The 27,429-nt window shown below is 37.4% G+C and overlaps 1 protein-coding gene across 4 annotated transcripts in view; it reads right to left on the bottom strand.

Annotated features, from left to right (window-relative positions):
* LOC126188988 (RNA-binding protein 12) overlaps nt 1–27,227 on the bottom strand; it is a 107,324-nt gene extending 80,097 nt beyond the window's left edge. Inside the window, exons 1-3 of one of the 4 annotated variants that reach the window (XR_007537893.1) lie at nt 27,053–27,217; nt 26,721–26,888; nt 25,249–25,817 (exon numbers count right to left, since the gene is read on the bottom strand). The gene's annotated coding sequence lies outside the window, so the exon portion shown is untranslated. Of the gene's footprint in view, nt 1–25,248; nt 25,818–26,720; nt 26,889–27,052 lie in introns of those variants that run through there. The other 3 variants (XM_049930782.1, XM_049930783.1, XM_049930781.1) reach the window with 3 other exon arrangements.
* Nucleotides 27,228–27,429: the final 202 nt, after the last annotated feature.

The following is a 27,429-nucleotide window of genomic DNA, read 5'->3' as shown; positions in this document are numbered from 1 at the left end:
AATTACAATGTCATCGGCGAACCTCAAAGTTTTTATTTCTTCTCCATGGATTTTAATACCTACTCTGAATTTTTTCTTTTGTTTCCTTCACTGCTTGCTCAATATACAGATTGAATAACATCGGGGAGAGGCTACAACCCTGTCTTACTCCCTTCCCAACCACTGCTTCCCTTTCATGTCCCTCGACTCTTATAACTGCCATCTGGTTTCTGTACAAATTGTAAATAGCCTTTCGTTCCCTGTATTTTACCCCTACCACCTTTAGAATTTGAAAATTCCACTAGAGTGTGGCATACATGATGAAATCAATCCCAGAATAAATTGGACACTATATCCCTTACAGCCATGTGGCAAAAACATCATCCCATATATACATGACAACCCATTAAAATTGTAGCATGAAGGAGGATAGAAAAACTTGACTTACTGTGCACATATATTAGGGCAGGAAGCATAAATGATTACATCTGTAGGCGATTTGGGGATATACAGAGAGCAAAATTTAATACTCCGAGATGCTACCTCTCACAAGAACAATGGCTCTAATCTGGCTATACGAGTTGAACTGAGATGGGTACATCATTCCATCCTGTTTCAGCTCTGTGCCAAATATAATCAAAACATGAAATGGTGGGTGAGAGACTCTAGAGAACGTGCTGCCCACACCAACAGAGTTGTTAACCTCCTATATCTAGATGTGTCGGGACAGCAAGGGTAGCATGTGGTCACTAAAATCTTATAAATTAGACACAGCCACTAGTCTAAGCACATCAGAAATGTGTTGTGTACTGTCTAAATTAGTTGTTATGGTAAACACAGGTGATTCTGTTGTGCGCCAAATGGCACCCCGTACCGTGCCAGGTGCTGGGTCCATATAACATTGATGAATACAGTTTGGAAACATTCATTCTCCTCAAGAGTTTCCACACATGAATATGTCCAACAAAATGCTGAATCAGAACAAGAATTCATCTGAAAAAATGATGTGGTGTTATTCACATGCCTAGTGTTGTCATTGCATGCACCACTAACGGCATGCTGCTCTCTGCCGTCTTGTCAATGGAAGCTGCATTATATGCATCACAGCCTCGATAAGCTGTGATACTGTCACTGTCTAAATTCTGACACATGCTAGTAGACATTTCTCCTTCTTATACACAACACAAAATGATATTCCCATAAACAAACAAATATTAAAATGCAATATCTGAATGAGAAACTCACTGCATAAATTTCCCTTATATACAGAATTTAGCCAAGGAACCTCAATTTAACCCTTGAACTAATGAAAAGGTGAGTGAAATAAGTATTGTGCCAGTAGTGTTGAGAAGCAGTTGAAATCGTTAAAACTGAACAATGCTCCAGGGCCCTATGGAATCCCTAACTGATTCTATACTAAATTTGTGACTGAGTTAGCCCATCATCCAACTAGTTAGCACATCTTGTAATTATAATCTATCATAGATCCCACGAACAAAAAGTGTGTCCATTAGTTGGGAGAAAGCACAGATCACACCCATGTACAAGAAGAGTATTTGAAGTGATCCACAAAACTACTGTCCAATATCCTTGACATCAATTCGTTGTAGAATCTTAGAACATATTCTGAGCTCAAACACAGTGAGGTATCTCCAACAGAATAACATCCTCCATGCAGTATATCTTGATTTCCGGAAAGCATCTGACTCAATACCGTACTTGCACTTACTGTCAAAAGTACAATACTGTGGGGGATCAAGTGAAATTTTTGACTGGATTGTGGACTTTTTGGAAGAGAGAATGTAGGATGTTATCATGGATAGAGTGTCTGTCAGATGTACAAGTAACTTCAGATGTGCCCTAGGGAAGTGTGTTGGGACCCTTACTGGTATTATTGTATATTTTAAGACATTGCAGACAATATTAATACTCACTTCAGACTTTTTGCAGATGATGCATCTATCTATATAATGAAGTACTGCTTGAAACAAGCTGCACAAATATTCTGTCAGATTTCCATAAGATTTCAAAATGGCACAAAAACTGGCAACTTGCTATAAACATTCAGAAACGTAAAAGACCCATACCTAATATGACAAACAGGGGATATTGAACACATACAGAGAAGGGCACCACAAATGATCACAGGTTTGTCTGACGCATGGGAAAGTATCATAGAGATGCAGAAGAAAATGAACTGGCAGACTTTTGAAGATAAGACAAACTATCCCAAGAAAGTCTACTAACAAAGTTTCAACAACCGGCTTTTAACGATTACTCCAGGAATATACTAAAGCCACTGCTTATCACTCACATAGGGATCGTGAGGACAAGATTAGAATAATTACAGCATGCATAGAGACATTCAAACAATCATTCTTCCCACATTCCTTACGTGAATGGAACAGGAAGAAACCCTAATAATTGGTACCAGGGGAAGTACCATCTGCCATGCACTTCATGGTGGTTTGCAGAGTATCGATGTAGATGGCAATGAACTACTTTGTCGAGCTGCAATGAACAGCTTATCATTAGCATTTCCAAACATGTAGTAAAATTCATGCCAATTTAGTGTTTGTTGCATGCAGTCTTGATGATGTCAGAATTTTAATAGCCAGCTGTGTATAATGTGACTATTGTGCCAACCAGAATTAATATATCTCACATTAAACAGTGAATGAGAAATGGCTCCTCTGACAAAGTTGAGGGAGTATGTGTCAAGTTTTGTAGTTAAGTTCTGCATTAGATCAAACAAAACATCTCTCATTAATACAATCATTAGCAAAGATGATTTTCACACATTACACACAAACACATTCCCCAAGCATTTGAAATTACTTAGAAGTTATCCAAAATCCAGAAAAAAACGACACATGGTCATACTTGCTAGTCACTTAATTTCCAGCGATTACAATTACTCTTATTTCATTCACACACAATATCCTAATCAGTATGAGTGTCTTTCATAATCACATTCATCATTGTACTTATCAATTTTAACTTTTTGGCAGACATTTAAAAGATACTTGGCATGTATGAACGGTGAAAAAGCTGCTGTGTGGAAATATTGTTGCAAGCTATCTGTTTCACTGTATCATACAAACTTACATTTATGAGTGCATAAAAAAACTGCATTTCTTCACAGGCAGCAAATGAAGGCTGTAGGTTTCTATAGTCTTCTAATTAGAAAAGTAACAGCACTTTAACATCTGATATTTACCACATGCACAACACTGATTGTAAGGCAAATCACGTCTACACAGGAGATGTAATCCCATCTCAGCATGAAAAAAGAGAGGAACACAAAATGAAGTAAACTGCATGAAACATTTTCCTTCATTATTGTTCTTCTAAATACTTTCATTCATGTTTCTTTTCATTTCCACAAATGACTACAGCTTATGGACTTTTTACAAACTGTACAGGACAAGGTATTGAGCAACACTGCTGTTAGGATTATTTTATGTATCTATGGAACCCACAGAGAACTCTCCATAATACCCACTTGGGAACTACCAGAATTGTGTAGGGTGTTGTTCAATAACACCAATGAACTGATACTGAGTCCTAATTCCAAAGGCCGTTAAAATGTCTTGGATATGTATTTCACTGAGAATTCATTCATAATTATATGGAAAATTCATACTTTTAATTAATGTAACAGGAGCTGCAGAACCTGGTTTAAAGTGTTCAGTGATAAACTGACACCAACCAACAGACATTTAAGTACAAGACATGGCAAAGTACTACCTTAAAAAAAAAAATCTTGCTTGGCCATTCCTCTATTTGATGACAGGCAATGTATCATGTTATGCTTCAGAGGGAGGTGCAGTTTATTTAAGAACTTAAAAATAATTACATGGAAAATGGATCAATGAGAACAACACTTTAGTCATATCTTCCTTTGGACAGAAAGAATATCTAAAAATAAAGAACAGCCTCAAAGGAATACAGAAAACAGTGAGGGGAAAAAAATTCAATACTCAGTGGTAATAAGTAATGTTCACAGTAATAAAAAAATAAATTGTTCATTCTTAGGGTATTTTGCTGGAAAAGCCAAGAGAGCTAGTCACTTCAATATCACAGGTAGAAAACATTTTGTGTGTTTCTGGAGCAATGGAACACACTATTATTTTCAGAGCCCCATGGTATTATAACTACTTCATTGCAGTTTCTCATGCTTCCCTTCCCTTGAGAGATTTCCTTTTAATCCTCTATAGTGACTCCATTTAAGTGTCTTTGATGGTGCCTTTGCAATGGGATGTGTCACTTATGACAGGTATTACTGATTTTTTTTTTTTTAGTTTTTAGTTTCTACTTGATAATACTTCTACCACTATATCTAAGACTAAGTTTATGTTCTGCAAACCACTATACAGTGAATGGCAGAGGCTTCTTTGTTCCAAAAATATCAATTATCTGTCCTATGTGTTTGCAAATTTAGCAGGGAAAATGTGTGCCTACAGGCCTCAGTACAGGTTTTTCTTGTTTTATTCTCAATATCCATATGTGAGATATATAATGTAGATAGCAGAACTCTCACTGCCTCTTCCTGAAACATCATTCCCCCAACAGGCTTTCATGAGAAGAATTCTGTATTCCTGTAGTGTGTACCACTACCTCGTAGAGCAAGTATTGAAAGTGCCTTTGCAGGCAACAGCAAGTCTTGCTGCTATTATCATTAAATTTACTGATGCTGACAAGCGTGGACTGACTGTGATGATCAGAAAAAGTGCAGGAATGTGCATCGAAAATGTTTAAGTTGTGTAAGTCCAAATTGAGCATATTATGACACAAGGAACATGAAACCAAGCAATGTGGAATTCAAGAACCACCTCAAAGAAGTAGTAAACTGCACACAATAACTATCCTAGCAATGATATGGACAAATGTGTTATTGGAGAGCAGTTCCTGCAATATCATGAACAACACAAAGAAATACCAACAGAATTAGACTTCTAGGCTAGCAAGGATCGTGAGTGTACAAGACAACATAGTTTCAAAAAAGGTAGAGTAAATTAGATTTAGGTAAAAAGTAGGGTCTGAACACCATGAGTATGTACTGCACATAACAGTATTGTAACAAGCCCTATCATAATTTAAGGGGCCGTATGGTGGGACAGATCATGGCTGCTAAGGCACTTGGCATGGAGCACAGATTGGCCAGCTTAGCCATAGCAGGCAGAATTGGCAGCACACCCACTGCTGGGATGGAGACCATGCTGGGCATGCCCCAATTAGACCTTTTGATTACTATGCAGGCAGCAGCATACAGGTTAAAAACTGGAAATAACTCAATACCTTTTGGATATCCATAATCTTACACCAATACATTGAGTGTGGTAAACATAGGAATGGTCACTGAAAGCCAGTTGACCATATAACTTCCAGCTGCTTCAATACACCTTTCAGTGTAACAACTTGAAGATGGGAGAAATGGAGGAACAAACCACACCACCATTCAGGAGACATACTCTGGTTTACTGACAGTTCAAAAATATATGAAGGCACTGGTGCCGGGGTGTACTGGGCACGGCCTAGACTAGAGAGACAAATCTATCTAGGGAACTGACCATAAATTCCAGACAGAAATATCAGTTAGCAGAGTGTGCATGAAGCAGAATTTGCATAGGTGCTACAAGGATCATAGCATCTACATTTATTCAGACAGTGGAGCACCTCTGTATTCTCTATCAGCCCTTGTAAGGGGATCAAAGAGCATAGCAGAATGCCATGGTGCCCTTGTGAGACTAGGGACAAGCAACAGAGCAAATCTGCTATGGCAAATCTGCTATGGATCCCTGATCACTCAGAAATTAATAGCAATGAACATGACAGGCTGGCCAGGACAAGTGCAACAACTCAATTTATTGGACTACAACCTGTCCTAGCCATCAGCAAAGAAATGGTAAAATCAAAATTAATATAACTGGATCAGGAAGCAGCACAAAGAATTTAGACTATGATTCAAAACCCAGACACATGTTAAGCTAATGATATGATACCAAGGGCGCGTTTCAAGACAAGTTCTGTAATTCTGGAACCATACCACACCTAATCTTCCAAAAGCATTAGAGGTCAAAAGACACATAATACTCAGGTCATTAAGTTCTGAAGAAATCATATTTAATAGGGAACTAGTAAAGGGTTTCTTACCAACCTTTAAGGTTAATGCTTGGCTTTACTAGAAGCACGAGGAGCAAAATTCACACAATATACTCAGTTTCAGCGCAGGCAACAGTGGACTAAAACTACTGCTGTGCAAATCAAATCAATTAGATTTTTTGAAACAAAGGAAGAATCACAATTATGGCGGTCATTGGTTTATTCGGATGAAATGTGGACTCAAACAAATCTGTGCAGATGTGAAGGGGTGACAATTCCCCACATGAACACGACTGGAGTGTATGCAATTACACTTTGAGTTGACCAGTCACACACAATGATTTTGTTAACGTCTCAGTAATGCAAAAAAATGCTAATACAATAACTGATAGTCTATGTTATAATGGATTCCTTCCCCTATAACTACTAGTCATTTCCTGCAAGAGAACTATATTAGAAAATCAATTTGTAGACTGGCCAGTCATTTTCCAATTAACCAGTGTCAGACATCTTCCACAGGGACCTGTTAACTTACAGACACCAGACTAGCAACAACAGCTATATATTATTTATAATTCTGCCCACATGTAAAGAAACTTCTAAAACAGACTACTGCATAATAGATATGGCATGAGAGTATAAACAGACAGATGCTGAATGAAAAGCATTTGGCTATCAAGAGAACGACGTGTAACCATACCAATGAAAAGATGAGTGAAATATGTGTTAGTGTCAGTGGTGCTGAGAAACAGCCGAAATTAACTATCATAAAATATCCTTGACATCGATATGTTGTAGAAACTTAGAACATATTCTGAACTCAAACATAATGAGGTATCTCTAATAGAATGACCTCTGGCATGCCAACCAACATGGATTTCGAAAACATCAATTAAGCGAAACTGAATTCACTTTTCTCACTATATACTACAAGCTTTGATCACGACAGACAAGTAGATGCAGTATTTCTTGATCTGCAAAAAGCATCCGACTCGGTACCACATCTAAGCTTAATATTGAAAGTAGGATCATTTTAGGTATCAACAGAGATTTGTGACTGGATTGAGGATTTTTTGGTAACGAGGAAGCAGCATGTTATCTTGGATGGAGAGTCACCGACCGATGTGGAAGTAACTTCAAGTGTGTCCCGGGAAGTGTGTTGGAACCCTTGCTGTTCATGTTGTATATTAATAACCTTGTGGACTAACCTCAGACTTTTTGCAGATGATGCATATAACTATAATGAAGTACTGTCTGAAAGAAGCTGCATAAACAGTTAGTCAGGTCTTGATAACATTTCAAAGTGGTGCCAAGATTTGCAACTTGCTTTAAATGTTCAGAAATCTAAAACTGTGCACTTCACAAAACAAAAAAACATAGTATCCTATGACTATATCATTGAGTCACAATTGGAATTGGCCAACACATGAAACTAAATGATCACATAGACTAAGTAATGGGTAAAGCAGGTAGTAGATTCGGTTTACTGACAATATTGAGGAAGTGCAATCAGTGGGACACATGCTAGTATACTGCTCAAGTGGGTGAGACCTGTATAAAAAAGGACTAACTGGACATATTGAATGTATAGACAGAACACAAGCACGAATGATCACAGGTTTGTATGAACCGTGGGAGAGTGTCACAGAGGTGATGAAGAAATTGAACTGGCAGCCTCTTAAAGACAGATATACAGTATCCCAAGAAAACCTATTTATACTGTTTCAAGAGCTGGCTTTAAATGACGACTCTAGGAATAAACTGTAACACATAGGCACCATGAGGACAGGATTAGATTAATTACAGCATGTACAGTGGATTTTAAACAATTGTTCTTCCTACGCTGTTTAGGTGAATGGAACCCTAATAACTGGTACAACAGGATGTGCCCCTGCCATGCTCTTCACAGTGGTTTGCTGAGTGTAGGATTAGTTCAATGTCAATAACTAGTCTCAATGGTAGAAATTTTAAACTATCTATAAAACGGCTTTCCTCAATGCAAGTATATCTGAAAATTGGTAATAAAGATGTGGCTGCAAAATCTATTAATTTAAACAATATTTTAATCTGCAGCATTTTGTCAGAAGTCTTGAACTGTTATCATTCATGATTGAAGCTACACCATTTTTTAAAGTTTTTCTTACTGAATTAGAGCCATTGAAAAAAGGTAGACTGATTACTGTTTTAACATTCTGTGCACAATAATGTCTCTTGAGGTGGAGCAATAGACGGGATAAGACAAGAATGGGGAAGGAAGTCAGTGGTATCCTTTTCAAAGGAACCACTACAACATTTTTCTTAACAAATGTATGAAATTAGGGAAACCTGCGTGCTCTGATATGCATCCTACCCCATACAAAAGAGTGTCAGTTGATTCAATGATTGCACCACCTCACACAGCTGGAGTTAATTGAAACAAAATGAAATCAGGTTTCAGGTGGGGCCAGACACTAACTACTTAGAGAATGAGCTTCCTTTGAGAGTGAAACTCGTTAATACATGGCATATTGCAATGACGAAGAAACCATATACAGGCACTTGGCATGACGCCAAGCATTGACGCACTTCCATGCAAACGGCAGCAGTGACCATTTGTTATCTGTGATATAAATTCTCTACACACCACAAAATAAAAGGGTGATTTTTATCTTAGCTTTTTTTTTCTTCCATCCACAAGACTTGAAAATGTACCTCCCATAGCTTTGTTCTATTCATCTGTTTCTTACTCGGTTCCCTACCTTTGTCAACAATTTTCACTTGTTCCACAAAACAGCTTCTCGTCTCACTAGGTCCACAGAAACTTGAGGAACCTACCTATTGTTATCAAATGTTAACAGTGAAAGTTTGGAGAACAAAACTGTTACAAGCTTCAATGGATCTTAGAATCCATATATCAATTTTAATATTAGCACAGTGTTGAGTCCAACTGTGCTGCATATACTTCTCCCTCACGGTCTTCTTTTTTCTGCTTGGAAAATCTCATGTGCGCGCGCCCACACACACACACACACACACACACACACACACACACACACACACACAAAGATTTGTTTTCTTATGGACACAGCACTCCACTTGGCTGTTTTGGTTGAAAGTCAGCAATCAAGAACAGAGAGAATTTTTGTAGGAATCATCACGGAATCTTTACCTTCATAGTAACATAAAAACTATGAGAAACCCCAATATATCAGAATCGTTTAAGTTTTGTGCCTCTTGCTAATGCATTTGCTGTCAGATTTTCCCTCCTATTTCCATTAATACTTGGTGCATCCACTTTCTATGTTAATGGAAGCTCAAGAAGGTCTATAAAGGATGTCTCACTGAGATTAGAAAAATACTGGTGAAATAGCAATCCCCAGCAAAGCGACAGTCACTGGGACTCTGGCACCTGCACTAGAAGTTGGGAGAACTATTTCAGTGTCCTTGCATGGTACTCTATTACATTCTCCATGCAATTCATTTTAACAGTATTTTCTGAGATCTTGAAAGGCTTTGAAAGGGTAGATCACCAAATGAATCCACTAGTGTTACAAAATTAATACTGTCTTCCTCTTCCTCAATACATGGCTGTTGTCTTTCCCCAGATAGGGTAGTATCACATGAATAAATCTGATGTCAGGTGACAACCTCCTAAACTGGATCATCAGCTCTTTCCTGAGCTTAACCTATACAAGTTATCTTTAAAATAAAAATAGGAAAATGATTGCCATACTTTTGTTCTTACTATTTGAGAAATTTTTAAGTAAACGATTCTGTATAAACAGCTACTGCTAATACACTGAGGAGCCAAAACATTTAAAAAGCACCTGCTTAATACCTTGTTTGTACATCTTTGGAACGAAATACATCACTAATTCAGTGTGTCAGGCATCCAATAGTTTGTTAGTAGGTTTGTTGAGATATGTGGCATTAGACGTCTACACACAGGTCAAGTAATTCGTGTAAATAACAGGCTGCTGATCTGCGTACACAGTGATGGCATCTGATAGCAACACAGATGTGTTTCATAGGATTTACATCAGCAAATTTGATCACTGAGACATCAATGTGAGTTCACAATAGTGTTCCTCGAACCACTGTAGCACAGGTCTGGCTCCAAGAAAGGAACAATTAAACTGCTGAAAGATCACATAGCTATCGGGGAGGACATCAAGCATTAAGGGATGCACGTGGTTTACAGCTGTCAGTATCTCTGATTACTACCGCATGTCCCATGCAAGCACAGGAGAATGTCTCCCACAGCATAAAAATGCTCCCACCAGCCTGTGTCCATTGCATGCTGCACATTTTCCAACCACTGCTCACCTCCATGACGGCGTTTGTGTAGACGACCAGCGACCAAGTGCAGCAAAACTGTTGATTTTCCCAAAGAGCCGACATGTTTCCACTGATCGACAGTCGAATACCAATGACCCTATACCTCACTGCAATTGTAAATGATGATGTCGTAGTGCCAACTTGTGAACACGTAGGGGTGGTCTCGTACAAATGAATGATGTGCTCCGAAACACTTGTGTGTACACCAGTATCTTGCTCTTTCGGCAGAGATGCCACAATGTAAATGCTCTCAGGAGTAGCACTTGACCACCTTCACCGTTTTCGAGATTCGTTCACTGGCTCTGCGTAGTAATAGTCTGCCCTTTATCAAAGTCACTTATCTCAATAGATGCCCCCATCTGGAGCCCATGTCTTCGCTACGGTGATCCCCATCCGTGTCTGCTCCATACTGTGCCCACAATGCCAGCACGCAGCATCCAACGTCATGGTGGGCAGTGGTCATAATGTTTGACATGCCATTTAAGGCTGAACTTCAACCAAATCACACGTAAGGAAGTAGGTAAAAGTTCATGTTATTGGTAGAAATGAAAAGTATAATCCTACATTTTTAAAAATGTATTACAGTAGTTTTTAACAGTCATCTACAAAACAAAACTTTTGGTCAAGAGAAAGAGAGAGAAATGAAATGAAACTACCTTATAGGGGAAAACCTCTTAACTTTGCTTGGAATTAGGTAAATATCTCAATTATGTCTTTAAGGCCAAATTCCGTATATTTTGGATACTTTCACTACCCACATGCTATTTTGAGTTAACAAGGTGGTTCTGGAAGAGCTCTGATACACAAAACAATACTGTACATATTCCCTGCACACTCTTCTCTCAAATTCAGGTTGAGTTCTGTATTTCAGTGTTCCTAACCAGGGAAAAGAAACCTTTGTAAACTAAATTTTAAAGGCTACGACATTAGCCATCAACACATTATTAATAGCTACCAATTCTGGGGCTGCAATTCTCTGTTAGTACTCCAGGTAATATGTTCACTGTAAATTAGCGTATTTTCCTACTGCACATGTGTAGGCATTTGTGTTGCAGATGAAATATGTATTAGACTAGCCACGTTCAGGACACAACCAAACAAGCACCAACTGCTTGACCACTACTTTGGAAATAAGTGGTTCAGGGGCAGACAATAGTGTCATCTTAGCTCAATCCACAAGTTGAAGGCTTCCTCAGCCCAATCCACAAGTTGACCTCTTCCTCATCTTTTACTAGTTTCCATGTGCAGGCCACTTGCCCACCACTGCAGGACAAATGCAAGGTGACTTGCATGGGCGTACAAATGAGTACATCTACACTGGACTATAAACTGTTCTCAACATAATGGCTCACCTGTGTATTTGTGATCATTTAAATGTGAATAAAGTAAGACTGATATTCTCAATTAGCATAACAAACAATTCTGCGCTATAATGCACATCAGAATTTTTCCCCCCCTTGTGCTAGAACCTGTGAAAAAAATGAACTGTAAATAAAAGTTTGAGCAGTGAAAACATAATTTGTCTGCTAAGATGTGTGTGTCAGATGAAATATTTCCTTTTTGTTTATCAGTAATATTATAAGCACCTACCTGTGTCAGATCTTTAGCATCAGGTACACCAAGGAATGATAAAAAAAAAAAAAAGAACAGCGCACACAGAATTAATCAGGATGCAAGGTGAGAACGTAAACCCATTTACCCATTTAAAGCCAACTAATTTTCTACATTTCATCTTTTGTAGCCAAGTCGTGTATGCGCCAAAAACAGGATTATTGACAGACTAACCATCAGTTGGATTAAGGAACATGGTTTCGACTTGATTGACAAGTTTCTGTAATTTTATTGGTCATAAAAGGCCGCAGTCAACACCTTGTATCCTTTTTTTTGTAGCAGCTATATGTAAATTGCACTATAGTTCAAAAGAAAAATGCCTTTTTCATTCTGCACATTGAAAACTTGTTGCACCCAGAAGTGTTTTATCTTATTTACAAGTGGGTGTGTTGCAATATTATCGGGTATTTTCCATTTGCAGGTACGGATTATTGTTTGCATATGTACGTTATATATTTAAAACAGTTCATTGAAATTTTTATTCGAGTTTACTCATGGCTCTCAGATTTGCAAAAAAACACCACCTCAAAGTATGGCTACTCCCAAGCAGAGGTATTGCTAGCTATTTTATCTGCCCTCACTTTCTTCTACTTTACTACAGAAATGATATCAATGCGAAAGACTCACAAATTTGGCCATCTTAACAGTTTCCAGAACCTACTTGTAAGATTCGAAAGTGTGCTGAGAATAAACATTTGAATTCTGGAAATTTTATGAGAAATGCAACAGAACAAAGAAGAATCATGGGAATCTTCTATAGGTCCTAGCCCATGTAGGTCTGCTTTCTGATATGAGCATCGTTTCATGACCCTCAAATTGTACGACATAAGCTACAGAACTGACTGATGAGTATTGGACATGGACTGGTGCCTCATAAGCTGCCATAACTGTCAATATCACATCACGAGTCAATCTGTAATCAAAAACCCTATGTTCAAAATTTCTAGGGGAGCTGGAGCCTGATAACTACTCTGGCAAGATTATATACTATGCATAGTTTAACTCTTACCCCACTTACACCAATTAGGTTTCAAAGAATCTCTATTAATGCCAGAAGAATGTAGGATATAGAAACCAATTGCCATTTTGCTGTAGTTCGGAGCACAGCAAAACAGTTCATTCCTAAAGCCTGTAAAATCCCCCCCAAAACATGCACTGGGTGATACTATTTCATATAGGTATCTAACCACAGGAAGCTTTTTTTTTTATTTTATACAGGACAGTATCATTTGTGTACAAAATTTAGTGTATTATCAGTTATCACTAATCTCTCTCAAGCTCAATTGAAATTTTTATTTCCCTCTTTTCCAGTTACTTTGTGTCCTCTCATTTATTTGCTATGCTTCATGTATGTATCTGAACATTGTAAAATAACATTAAATTTTAGACTCATTCTACCGAGATATTTCTATAAAGCTGCTCAGAAGTATGGTTCAATATGCCAAAAAAAAAGTAAAAACTGAGAAAATCACATAATATTACACACTGAATAAGTAACATATCTAGCCGCAGTTAATACCACATTCAGCCTCTAAACAAATGTTCATTTTTACAAGAAAGCAAATATTTAATAGCAAAGATTTCTTTTTAATAAAAGTGGCCACCCTAGCAAGGGTGCATCATTATTTTCATATTTTCAACACAAGGTAAAGAAAGTGAACTGAAATTTTGCAACTTTTCTTTCCATATCTCCGTGCAACACTAGTAATTTTGTAACTCTAAAAATTACAATGAATTCATTGTTGCAGCATTTATGAACAGACTTGGAAGTCTGAATGTCTATTTTCAAAATCATTACATAAACTCTTATCGCACATTTCCAGAATTTTTAACTCAGCAGCAGTTAAAAACTGTACACAGTACTGCAACTCAAACCTGGGTTCAAGCCCCAGTCAAGCACAGTTTTAACCTGCCAGGAAATTCACCTGCACCTTCTTCAACAATGAATTCATTTTACATTATTCTTCATCTCAGGGAAGGTAGAAAAATTTTGTTTAGCTCTTGTTTTAACTTCAAAAGATCGTTCTTATAGTTTAGTGCTTAAGTTTTTATCTATTTTAACACAAGCTTTGAGAGTGGATAATCATCGTGTCAATCTCACCACATTATTTCAATGCTTTGAGATTTACAGCAGAAAAGTGCACACTACATACCACTCCATTAAATCCTACCTACACAATATTTCACATTATCTGCGGACGTATGAGGTTACTTCACCAGCAGAAGAATAAAAGGAAGAGCATTTCTGAAAATACATGAGACTACTTTATGTCTACCATTGCGTACACGCAACATGATAATCTTCCCCAATACAACTCCACAACTTGTATTACAATAATAATTGTACACTAAACATGTACATGATGTGTTCAAATTTGTATCCAATACAGAAATGGGACATCAGTAACAAGAGTACCAGCCACTATAATCTGTATAATGCTGTTTTTAATGTTAATGCAAATAAACTGATGTTTCAAACCACTGAGTGTTCTTTTTCATAGACCCAAATGTACATCCAATTAACAGCAAATATGTTTGTGTGTGTGTGTGTGTCATGCTGTTATTTTTTTTCCCCATCTGTGTCACACCATCCACTCTTTGTCAGCTCACTTCCATTCACTACCTCATGCTGTCCATCCTTTGTCGTTGCCCCATTCTCTCTCTCCCTCTCTTACTGTATGGCTGCAAGTCTGTATTTTCCCCTACATTTTCCACCCTGTCTTCATTGTACACACACTAAAAGCCCTGTACTCCACCTCTGGATGAGGATTCACCTGAAGGCTAGGAACGTTCTCAGCTTTGTTTATGTTACTGTCAACAACTCAGCCACTCGACTAATCAGCAAAAAACACTCACATTCACTAAAATTACAGCCCCTAACTGTTCCATAAACTCCATGCAATGTCACATGGCTGATGCCACAAACATGCTCTTCTGAAATATATAAACAATTGTCAGACCGTAAGAAAAAATGCAAATCAAAAGTCAAACAGCCGAGGTCACTGAATACAGTGAGGGTTTTTTATGCTAATGAGCCCATCATGCAAGACTGACATGGTACACCATGATACAAGTACGTTGCGTGGTCAGCTACTCTATGATATAAAATCTGCTGACCTGCTTCTGATTCTAGCAACTGTGTGGCCCACAGATGAGCAGATTTATCATTTCCCCACTTCACATCAGCTCTTTAGCCACTGAAGTCAACTTGTCACGCCCACCCCTCCATCTTAGTCACTCACATTACTTGTGTTGCAACTTGCACAAACACTACCTACTGACCAATCAGGAAGCCACCAGATCAAAGACTCACTGAAAAGTCACATGGTCAACATTTCAGATTGAAATTGATGGTGCATTATGTCTCCCCTGAGATATCACAACATTTTTTCTTGTGTAGCGTAAGGTGATTCACCTTCAAATGTAATGTCATTTAGTACTGCCCCTAATAAACACGTTGGCTGCTGCACATTTCATGATGGATACGCAAGGCACATGGGGTGGCACATAAGGCTGCTGTGGCAGTGGCTGTCACACAGAATCAGGGGTGTGGTTCTGCTGTGGCCACCAGCAGCCACACAGCACTCAATCATGTTAAGCCCGTCTTAATGCTAATTATTTTTATTTTCAAAATACTGGCTCATAGCTGTAATTTCACGTTATAGATTTTCTGGCAAAAAGATCTGGTCAAATTATGGTGAAATTGTGATGCTGGTTTCTCAGTGCCACTGCGCCAACTTCCACCCAATTAGACAACATGAAGCCAATGTGACATCACACAACTGAAATGTACCTTTCTTTCTGCATGGTATGGAATACAATACACGCAACCCACTTGCTAACGTAGCGAGTATGATGAGCTACACTGCTTCCCTGAGCCAGAAATATGTTAACAAAAAGGTAGACGCAAAAATTTTGATTATCTTGAGTGAAGTGAATGCAGCACACATTTACAATTAGCTTGGACATAAAAGTATTTCTGTTAGCCATGTTGAGCACCTAACCTGTTGGTATCAATCATCTGATGCTACGTATTATTAAGTGATTAACCATGATTGATGAAGGCAATATCCTATAGGAAACTCCACAAACCAAGACAAAATAAACAACTTTTGAGAAAGTAATGTTCACATTGTTTTGAGGTACTTTTTTCACAATATACCACCTTTTTACACTTAATATTTGTTGCTAATTTTGGTGTATAATGTATTTTTGAAAAATAATAAACAGTTGGTGTTATGAACAGTAAATTAAGTCTTTCGAATATGTCTTAAGACTGATCAACTGCAACAAGATACACACTGTTGATTGGAATAGTGTTGCCACAACTCAGCAGATCAAAAAGTTTCATAGAACAGAACCTTACATGAATTCAATATAATTTTAAATGGCAAACATAATTTGACTGCTGACCATGAGGCCTAATATGCAGACATGCATGTGAATCCATTGCAGGCTCAGATGGCGTGGATGACAGTTCTTGCAAAGTCACAATGATCTCTTGCAGCATTTACAGTTTATACACTTAAACCAATGATGTATTACTGGAATTAAATTCTATTACTAAAGATTAACGATGGCAAGCAATATTTCACTCATATTCTCCATCTTCTCACTTTTTTTCCACCCATCCACCAGAAGGTGAAACAATATTATGAGAAGGCATGTTCAAAAAGATTTTCACACTTAAAGCTTTCGCCTAAGGGCCTTTGTCAACAATACACACACACACACTCATGCAAACACAACTCTCACACATGACTGCAGTTGTGTGTAGGAGTTGAGAGAGAGAGAGAGAGAGAGAGAGAGAGAGAGAGATATGGGAAGTTTAATTATCTGCTTTCTTTAAAACATTTTATAGTTTGTTAAACTGAAAGACAATCTTTGCATTTATTTATCACACCTGCATTGCAATTTTAAGTAATTTTTTGTTGTTATCCCTAGTTCAATTATTTATCCTGTTTTGGCATTTAAAAACAATGACCTGAAACTAAGTGTTTAGCACGAGTGGCAAATTTTACAAGTTCTCTTTTGGTATGTTTCCTTTAACAATATCCTCTTGTTGCTACCCTGGATGTTTATCATCACTTCGAATATAGAAAGCAAACTGGTCTTGTGATAAAGATCTAATGTCATTCAAATGACATTTAACATAAAGTTAAGTTCCTTGAAAATTTCTTACATCACAGTATGTTTAATACCACCACATTCACTACAAGCGCTCACAAACACCAGTTGTGTCAAATACCTGAAACAGAATTCTTTTCAAATTATTAAAATCCATTCTTCATGAAACTAAACACCCACGAATCACGCACTTGCAATTTGTTCAAAGTCAAGCTATTTGAGTTTAGTCATTACAACTCTACCAGCTCATCCACCATACATAATCAGTGCACCAATACTGAGTATTTTTGTGTTTTAGTACTTGCTATGCCCCATAATACATTAAGGAGCAGGACCAACTCATTACTTACATGATGGATGGCTAAACAACAAATAGTCCTGGGTATACACAAGAACCTCATTTATCCAGCCCTGATTAATACCAATTCATTTTTTGTCTGTTATGGTATGGTATGGTACGTTTTGATATGGTATATGTATAGTTATCTTGGCACCACAGGTAGCGCAGATATTGCTGATCCCATGCTTCCGGCTCCCTCTTCTAGTATGGCTCTTTAGTAAATGATTGATCAAGGTGCACTGAAGAACATCAAACTGGCATACAAAAGACAGGTACTATATGAAAGACGGGTACTAAATAAAAAAATTGGGAGACTTTGGTGTGATTTCTAAATTGATAGTAGTAAATAACAAAAGCTGTGATTTTTGTGGTTACATTGTGATTGTTTTTTTGCAGTTGCACCTTCTTGTGATCAAGTTACAGAGCTATAAATTCGTAAGTAATGAAAAACAGTATGGTCTGCTGTTTGTGAAGTTCTCAACACCTCCAAATCCCTTGAATATCAGCATACAAGCCTGGTAGTTTGGATGTAAATGCCAGTGACTTACATGTCTGGCTGCAGAATGACACTGATGATGGCTACAGCATGATGACTGATATTGAAATTCGTACTGCCACCCGCCTTACTACAGAAAACAACACTGCAGCAAATCTGACAACAAAAGTGCTCTTCAGGGAAAGAAACAATGTCTCTTGTGCGGGCAATAACACAGCTGTGAAAACTTAAGGTTTGCTTAGAATGTCAGCGAGAAACAACTCCAGCTAATGAAACACTGATGCAACAGTGTGTTCTCAAACGCTACACAAGTTTGAAACAAAAGGAACTTACATACTATTTCAATAAATAAATTTGAGTAGACTGCAATACTATAGAGTGCCTCAAAGATTTCTTGTCAGTGCCAAAATAAGAGGTTTGTATACTGTTGTCCATATTATAGTTATCCCACTTAGAAGAATATTTCTGTATTATCTGGATATTTGGTAAACCGGATTACATCTGGTCCGAAAGTTAGGATAAACAAGGCTCTTGTTTACTTGTAACTAGTCAGTATCCATTACATGTTCCACCCGATATGTATGTGGTGGCGCATGATTAGAGTTTCGTTCAGGAAGGTAATTTTTCTTCCATGGAGAATGGGTAGGGGATTATATCCCCGGGCACGTCCATACTAAGGTGTCATGCCAAGCTCACTGTAATACAGGTCTTGCTTCAAGTGGCCAACATCTGAGTTTGCATAGCACAGTATTTCTGATGTTGATAATGTCTCCAATTTCTAACTTCATGAAATAAACTGAAAACTAATTGCAGATAAGTGGTTATCCTGACCAATCCCACTGCTTTTTCAACTGACTTTTGAAATAATTTACAAATAAAAATATACAGTAGTAGTTGCCCCCCAACAGTTCCTATGGCTATTTCAGAATCTTGAAAAGTGTGTCACTTTTCCACTGTGTAAGTAACTGCTTTTCCTCCTCCAATGAAGAGATTTTGCTAAACACATTAAGACTAAATATTCGCAGTTTTTGGACAATTCAGTACTCAAACACAGCATTTGAAACAGAGTTGCCATGCAATGTGCGATATATTAACTTTCACCTTTTCCATTAACATGCTAAATACAACACTCCTAATGCAATGGTAATTGGGTGACATCACAGTATAAATAAAACTGTCAAATTTGTTTCAATCCAACTACAAGTACCTCATTTATAAGCGCCCATTTACTTCCCTAAAATAATTTCTACTGCAGATCCTCCCATAGGCTTCCCTTATTTTGTAGTGAATAATAGCCCTTTCCTCTAATCAGCATGCTGTAAGTTTCAACAAGCTTTGTTGTTCTTCCCATCCTTACTCCATATAAATACAACAGCATTCTCATCCAATTAATGCATGGCCTATAAATATTAACTTATACACGCTTCAAAGATAAAAACCAATTTAAAAAATTCCCCATATTCTGCCTTTTAACAAACATTAGCAGCCAAAAACAATGACACTCATTATGTTTCATACAAGCTAATAAATCATTAGCTTCTATGAACACCTGAATATGGCATATCTGATGTGAAAGAACTAGCCAACCTGTGTTAAATACTAACTGAAAATGCAATTAGCCTTTTAACACTATGTGCAGTATGTTTTAATTTACCTTTTACTGAGTCATGTTTGTTCAGGGTTTCCAACTCACCTCAACACGTGAATTGATAGAAACTAGCATAACCTAACATATATTTCAATACCACAAATTACTTTGTTTTAAAAACAATGATTCAGTAGTAGACACTGAGCAATCAAAACTACCATTGCAGGAGTGTTATGTACAGAAATGGTGTCAATTATATACATCAGAATAGAAAAAGCAGTCTTATCCTGTCACGATCAAACAATTTTGATTTAATATGAACTACAGTAATTGAAAATTCTCCCAAGATGAAAGCAATGAATTTTGCTTAATGTACTTGTTCAACCGTTTTTTTCAGGTAAAGCATAATTGTGATAGACTGTGATTCATAATTGGAACTGCAAAGTAAGTCACAAACGGTGACAAAAATAGTTCTGAAAAACTCGCATTCTAAATGTCTGGGTCAAGGGTAATGTTCGATACGAGTCTTCGGCTTTACTGGTGACGTAATGTTAATGGATGCTGTCACATCACCTTCTGGTGCATATTATCAGTTTTGTTGCTAGTTGGCAAAACTAACTAATAAGGAGTGGGGGGAAGAAACTGGTTGTGGTGACAGACTGATCTGTAGCTCCATCTGTTCGAAAAGAAATTACAAATAAAATAATATTATATCACCGTATGTTTCTAGTGCTTGCCACCTGTCTCCTACATCACGATCAAAGCCGATGACTCAGATCTAACATTCCCCAGTATGCAAATGTTCTTATGTTATCATCACTTGATTGTTTATGCTGAAGTGTGAATGACCCAGGAACAGCACCACTCAAAGCATATGTTACCAACATGTCAAAAATTTTAAAATTAATGCAGTTCTCAACAGTAATATTCAACATTTTTACGGCATGGTAGTGACATATGCTTTATATCTGTATATTCTCTGCCTGTAGAGTGTTACATGCTACACTAATCATGTCATAGGATAATAGTCTCTTATTTGAAGCCAGCCCATTGAATTGGGAAACAGCAAATAAGTCGATGATTAGTGTTCCTTCTTCTGAGAACTCTTCATGATGCAGCTGAGTGTTTCATAATGTGAATCCGGATTGCAGCTGTAGATTTCTCAGGTGGTACAACCCTCCTCAGCTTCACGTTAGTTGAATAATTCAGAATAGCAGGCACTTTTACTTAGTTTTGCTAGTTCCTACAAACTGCAAGGTAACTTACATTCACTGTTTTGATAAATATCCATGTTTATCAGAAGTAAAAAGGGAAGAACAGATTTTAAAATCTCATGTGATGTCAATGTACATGTTTACATTCAGATGAAATCCTGAGTAAAAGAATCATAACTAAGCACCAATTTGTGCAAAAGTCACAGATTTATGCATAAGTGTCATTTCTTGTTCTAACAGTGCAACCTATATATGTGTGGCTGTCTTATTTGTAAACAGTTTCATTTGGAGTGAAATCATCTGAAAATGAGGATTACTTAAGACATGCACAAAAGCCACACTGCTGATCGTGATTTATCATCAGTGAAGCACATACAAAGGATGAAAGTTCTCAGCGACATTCTTACAATTATTTATTTATTTAAAAACCGGATATAAAATTATGGCTGGCATAACTGTCCTACATGGTGACACAGTGTTACATTTGACTGGTTACCTTCTGCACAATTTATCTTCATTCTCTCTAATGATCCAGCATAGTAATTCCCAAACAACATTCAAGCACAATACCTACGCTCATACTCATGTTGCCATAGTGTGCAAATCTATCTACAGAACAATTTTCAGCAATGTTAATAAAGGCTCCTACTTTTGATGTGAAATGCAGAACTATTGAGTATGCAGCAATTGATATAATGTTTAATATAAGTTACGAGATCTGAGTGCATCATTACTGTGTTAATAGTTTTTATCTTGTAAGACAATGTATGGCACTTTTAAGCACTTCCACGAATGGTACAGTCAAGAGCATGTTTGCATTACACCTATAATACCAAATTTGGTTAATATGAGAGTGTATCATAATAATGAAACAATGCAATCAAATAAAAAATTGACCCACCAGTTTTTCACAAAGACTATTCATGCATGTGTGGATACTTCTGCATAACCTACACAGTGCCCAACTGGAGATGAACATTTCACCAATCATAGCTATCGTGATAAAGTGTTGGGAACATGGAAGAGATGTAATAAACATTCACACATCTCGTATAATTTAAACAGCCTGACTTTATTATCTAAAAGTGTCCCACTTACTGCAGCAAATTGTGGAACTCTTTAGTATGGACAGATATGCTTCAATGTGTGTGCCTTGTCTACGTATTACATAACTGGAAATGATAAACTTGAGTTCATGTACTGCAACTTATGGCAACAGAAACAGGCCACAAAAATAAACAAAAACAGTAACCACAATTCCTCTGTTCTCCCTTCATAGTAGGTAGCTATCATTTATGTTAACACCTACTAATAGCAACGTTAATAACTCAATTTAATTAATGCAGCACTATCAAAAAATGAGAAAGTGCAATAAAGAAACAGTATATCAATCTGACACACACACACACACACACACACACACACACACACACACACACACACACACACACAGGAAGGGGTTAAACTGAAGATATTTTATACTGATGAGGTAATACAGCCACAACCACTCAACTATAAATTAACAGAATGTAGAACCATGGTGTAACAGAATTGGGTAACTCTGGTGCTGGTTGCAAGAACAATATTGGTAGAATTCGTGAGAGTTATTTTGATGCCGGCAGGCACGGGCGATTCATTTTCGGAATTATTAGTGCAGTATGTTCATAATTAGAGATTTAATTTTATATTTCATTTTTGTTACCTATGGAAATGACAAAGTTCACAAGTTGCTCACTGCACATCGCTATGGAGGACAGTATTTGTTTAATTACTGGGTGTGTGAAGCATTATGTTTGTGGAGAATGTACCAGATTGACCACACCTGCTGCACCTCGGACCATGGCCCAGTATCTGTGGTACTGTTGGCAGGGCAATGTAGTGCCTTCCACGCAGATCATATCCTGGTTTGACAAGTTTACGCTGGCCATTTGAGAGAGCATGTTGAGATTTTTGCTATCACTAGATTTGTGTCTGCCAACTTGAGTTGGTAAGGATGTTTTTTATGGTTTTATTCTACTGTGCTAATGTTATGTCTTTATCTTTTATATCAAGGTTCGTGCTAATGATTTTTATTGGTTGTGTTCTTCGTTGTTGGTAATTATGTTGGATTGTGATTGCAAATTTCTTCGAGTTTTACCTACCTTGGCGAGGTTAGGTTTTCGATATTACATGGATGAGTTTTGGCTTTGTGATACCGCGAATCTTGTTTGAGTTGCATAGGTGAAGTGAAATTTACCGTATCAGTTTTTTCAGTGGTTTTCTTCATTACTGTGGATGTTGTTTGATTGGCTTTTGCATTTTAGTTTCTTTTGGTAAACTTTAATTATGAAGACTGTCATATTTAGCTTACCATTGTCCAAAAAAGCCCAAATTCCTGTGGTTGTCATGTTATTTCTGTATTTGTCATAGCTGTGTGTCCACATGTGTAGCGAGCGACCTATTGTATAAGCTTGATATGGGGGCTGGGTCTGCCACGCAGATTGCATGCTTCAAAGTTCTGCGCAGTCATTTAGGTACCACTCTTAGTTCCAACTGTTTTGACAAGTAATCAATAAACTGATCTATCTCCTCTAATAACAATTTAGAGTTCAACACAACACTGAACAGCTAGCAGGCATGTAAATCAGCACCAAACTTGGAATGCTGCAAATAACAGCATTAAAATGGAGTTTAATGTGCTCCAGAATGTTAACTACTATAGCTTGGCAGCTTGGAATACCTCAAAAGGATTATCATCTCAGTCATCAAAGTACTGTGCAATAATACTGATTTGTCAACTCAGCTGGACAATGAATAGTACTGACAATCAACTCTGAGGGGGGGGGGGGGGGGGATGAAAATTTTATGAAACTGGGTAGCTGGGGAGAAAGAAAATGACCACACAGAAATCCACACTCACCTTAAAGACAAGTGATGAGACAGACAGGCAAATAAAAGAATGAAAATTGTAGTAGCGCTTTTGATTTTCCTTCTTCTCTGCATCAAAATAATTTTTCCACACAAATTGCAAATGAGTGATGCTGTGATTTAAAATTTTGCTGATTCAGTTTCCTGGTCAACCCTTCACTGGTGTTTTATGAGCAACATACGATCTCCAGACTTCCGTAACGTTTTAGAGTGAAATAATTACTGCCAATACTAGTGATCTTCAAAACTAGAACTGTTTAAAATTGTGGACGGCCCTTCCTTGGAAGTTATACCTTGCTTACAAAGCACTAACCCACAAAGTGCGAGTATTACTGTAAAAGCAAACAAAGCATAAAACAGAGGGGAATGTTAAAATAACTTATTGTAATTCTAAGCTGAGAACATTAATAGTGTAATCCAAACCCCAATGAAGGAAAAAACCTGTTGTAAATCACGAAACTCTTATTAATTGGGCTGACAGAGGTGACAATCCATGCAAATGCCGACCGCACTTGTTCCAAAGCTGTATGCAAACCCAACAAAACTTTCAAGTCCAGAAGGAAAGGAGGAAGCAAAGATTCTGACGTGTTCTTACTGTATCATTTGTCCTAAGAATAACACTACTACTGTATTCTTGATTTCCTTTACCCACTATGGTTCAAGTGTAAAAGAATGTTGAAGATACATGCTCTGGTAACACAGTACATGGTCTGATGTTCTGTTATGTGATATCTAGATTTGTATGATGGTTGTCATTTATTGTGCTATCATTTACTTCCATCATTTCCTTCTTGTAATACATTTAGAGCCTAAGTATGGCACTTTCTCTTTTTTGTCCAGATTTAGTAAGGGCCGTCCACATGCTGCACTTGCGAACAGTATACTGCATATGGTGACTGTGTCATCATTTATCAAGAGGCAACCAATGGAAGGATTGTATATGGTAGCCAAGGTATAAACCTATAAAGAACGTGAACGACTCTTTGACTGTCTAGATGGCCTTTCACTTTCTACATCTTTCGAATAGTGACATTTTTGCAAATGATATCCATACAGTCCTTCAGCACTTACTTGGTTTGTTGACATAGCTAGTAATTTTTCATCAACATGGAAATCTTGGTTGTGATGACAGATCTGTAGTGCAGCCCACCGTCTCCTTTAGGTTGAAAGACGATATATTTCAACTGCTGCGAGCAATGGTTTTTATACACAAATATTGCTTGTTCGCAGTCTATCATTGCTTTATGCTACGATATTGTAGGTATTTGTTCCTACAAACGATAGAATCAGCTGCTGCTTCACCTTTACTACCCACCAGTGTGTGTAGGCAGTTGCTGCCAACATAAGCTCTTAGATGATGCATGTATAGCAAGGAACTTCAATATTTTTCTTTAACAAGTGTTAATATACGCTAGATAATTGTGGATCAAACTTTAATTCCCACTACTGGAATACTGACAAAATGTCAAACGATGACTTTCTACTTTAGTTCTGAAAATTATGTATTCTTGCATTTTATTACTGGGTAGTATCATTTACACAATTATTAATGTGTAAACTGACAAATCATTACGTCTGTCGCATTTAATTATAGACATCAATTCTATGTGCTTACATTTCATTTCATGTCAGATTTTCACTTTTAGAGCTACTGTTATAAACGAAGTAAACAGCCCAGCAATCAGTGAATGTTGCAAATTACGTTAACTTATTCACATTTATTAAACATCAATTCAAAATTGTCAATTTCACATCACAGATACGCTGATGTTGCTACTATCATTTATATATATTCAGTCACCAATCAGCTGTCACAATGGGAACTAAGCACAACTCCAACAAGAAGTGCTTATTAGAAAGAAGCTTTCTGCAATACACTAGCCACTACAAATTCTTACACCATCTACACTCAGTGAATCAATTACATTTCCACAAATTCGTGCTTGCTACACTTATGGAAACTTTGAAAAGGTGTAATTCTTCGCCTAATCTTGGCTGCTGCCCATAAACAATTGAAATGGTGCAGACAATCACTTTTGAGGTTGAATCACCATCTAATGTAACTGATGAAACTTATGAATTAGTAAATCTAGTATAAGAAGTTCCTTTTTCTTCAAACCTTTTAAGACCACACTAAAAACAAAAAAAGATAATCACTGCTTGCAAAAATAGAGCAAAATATGTGAGAATGTCTATATGCCATGCTGTGATGTAAGCACATGAACAACAAAATTGTTATTTTTCATGTCAAAATGTTTGCTTAAGTTTATCTTAATCAAACCCTCTAAGAGAGTTCCTATAAATACTGCATCCTAGACTGACCAGAATAAAAACACATGGAAAATCACAGACCTTCTCCAGTCAGCATGTTAAGAAATGTATGCTCAAAAAGAAGTCACGCGACAGATGTATTCAAGTAGGAGTCACAATAGATGAAAATGTAAGATGGTGATCTCATAAAAACTGAACCTCCCAAATGTTGAAATCTAATTCATGAAGATTGGGGTTGGAGGGGGGGAGGCGGCTTACAAAAAGCTTCGTTCACCATCACTAAACCTGATTTATTTGCGAATGGTTTGGATTGTTCATCAATAGAATACGATGTTCGACTCTCCACGTATGTTATCACTACTGCCACAAAAATACTTAAATTGTACAACAGACTAGCTTAAATTGAAACCAACAAAAACCAAACAGTGCTAAACGAATAAAAATTTTTCGAATTGCTTCCAACAAAGTCACTGCTCCAAGATTTGTTAGCTACCCAAATAATACACAATGTAGCCCAGTCCTATATCACACTCGCTAAGTTAATCATTGACGAAATTTGAAAAAGAAACGTCCAAAGACCACACAATTTCTCTAGAAACGTTCACAAGAAAACTATTTGTGTGACTAACACTTCTAAATCAAACAGTGTTTTGGCGATACGATTTCGCAGAAAATTCCGCTGTGAGGCGTTCGATACGAAAACAGGCACCCGTACTAACATTACGTCGGGGTTTCTGAAATTTTAACAATAAGTACAACCTTTACCTTTCTATTTGCGAGATATGAAAATTATCTTCTTTCTTGAACAATCACCTACAACGGTTCGCTGAATTACTCTCCAGTCTCTTTTTTATTACGATGTTCTACGGAGCATAGCTCTCGCAACGATGACTAACACCAGGGCGGTGCTAACGGCTTACACTCCTCCTATGGCTGCAGAACAAAAGGTGAGTCAACATGATACCATAATACTAACAATGTAAATCCTGCTTACTTATCACTATATAACAAAAATATCATTTGGATTTCTCTCAAAAATTCCTTTCGCCCAACTCCCAAAACCTGCAATTTCATCTCAACCTAGTTCTACAACTTACCTACAACTAACCTAAAGTCAAAGCCACTGTCCCTCACGAAAAGAAAGAAAAATTTAAATTCTGAACGAATACATCATATTTAATCACAATCTTCTCAACTTCCTAATTGCGTACTACTTTCCGTCCACAAGATGGCGACCAGGAGACCAAAGATTCCTTCAACATCTGTCGTCGACACTCTGCCCACAGATGACGCCACGGATATACCTATTCACACTTGGAGGAACGGAACGGAACGTCAAAAACATAACGTCGATGCATGACCAATTACAAAAACCGGAAAGAAAGTATCGACGTTGACGTTGGTGAACGGAACAATGACCACATAGCTAAGATCGGAAGTAAAAACTATTTTCACCGCTCTCATTCACGTTAAC

The sequence above is a fragment of the Schistocerca cancellata genome, chromosome 5 (assembly GCF_023864275.1).
Source record: "Schistocerca cancellata isolate TAMUIC-IGC-003103 chromosome 5, iqSchCanc2.1, whole genome shotgun sequence".
NCBI lineage: Eukaryota > Metazoa > Arthropoda > Insecta > Orthoptera > Acrididae > Schistocerca > Schistocerca cancellata.
The sequence above is the reverse complement of the archived record's forward strand: the minus strand, read 5'-3'. Positions and strand labels throughout refer to the sequence as shown.